The 801-nt window shown below is 40.1% G+C and overlaps 1 pseudogene; it reads left to right on the top strand.

The window, feature by feature from the left end:
- Nucleotides 1-68: 68 nt before the first annotated feature.
- LOC105806851 lies at nt 69-380 on the top strand (annotated as a pseudogene).
- Nucleotides 381-801: the final 421 nt, after the last annotated feature.

Here is an 801-nt window from a genome sequence, read left to right as displayed (position 1 = left end):
CTTCTGCTGCTCCTGGTGCTGCTTGTGTGCTCGTTCAGGGCAGATCTAGCATCTCTTTTGTGAAGTAGCAGCTGAGGACACTCCTGAGCTAACGGTGTCCAAGGAAAAGCCCAAGGAAGGTGTCAAGACTGAAAATGACATTACTTTGAAGGTGTTATGGCAGGATGGTTCTGGGGTGTAGTTTAAGATGAAAAGGCATGCATGCGCCACTACTTAAACCAATGAAAGCCTACACTGAAGGACAGGGCTTCTCAATAAGGCTGACCAGATTCTGACTTGATTGGCAGCCAGTCAATGAAACAGACACACTTGCACATTTGGAAGTGGAGGATGAAGATACAATTGATGTGTTCCAGCAGCAGACAGGAGGTGTCTACTAACAAGGGGACCTGTTGCTTTACTCCAGAACTCTCTGCTTACAGACCAAGAATACATTTTCGATTAGAAAAATACCAATTTCGTTTCACCATATGTCGACTACACAGTATGGTTTTCTCCATTCTTTCATTTTCTCCTTCCTTATTCCTTTATTGTATATAAAGTAACCAGTGTATGAGCAGAAGCATATTTTTTTTTTTTAACTAAATGGCCTATGGTTATGTTTTGATTGACATGAAATGGAGATGGGATGCGAAAAGTACAAAAAGTACTGGTTCTGTGAGAAGACTCTCTCTTTTCCCTAGTGGCATGCTCATTCGGTTCTTTATATTCCAGACAGTTATTTTGCAATCACTGTTCTAAAAAAAATAACATACAAATCCTTGTATGCCTTATTCAGTTGGAGAATTTTAATATTTTTCA

This window comes from Propithecus coquereli, unplaced genomic scaffold, assembly GCF_000956105.1.
Source record: "Propithecus coquereli isolate 6110/MARCELLA unplaced genomic scaffold, Pcoq_1.0 Scaffold14751, whole genome shotgun sequence".
NCBI classification, from domain to species: Eukaryota; Metazoa; Chordata; class Mammalia; order Primates; family Indriidae; genus Propithecus; species Propithecus coquereli.
The sequence above is the reverse complement of the archived record's forward strand: the minus strand, read 5'-3'. Positions and strand labels throughout refer to the sequence as shown.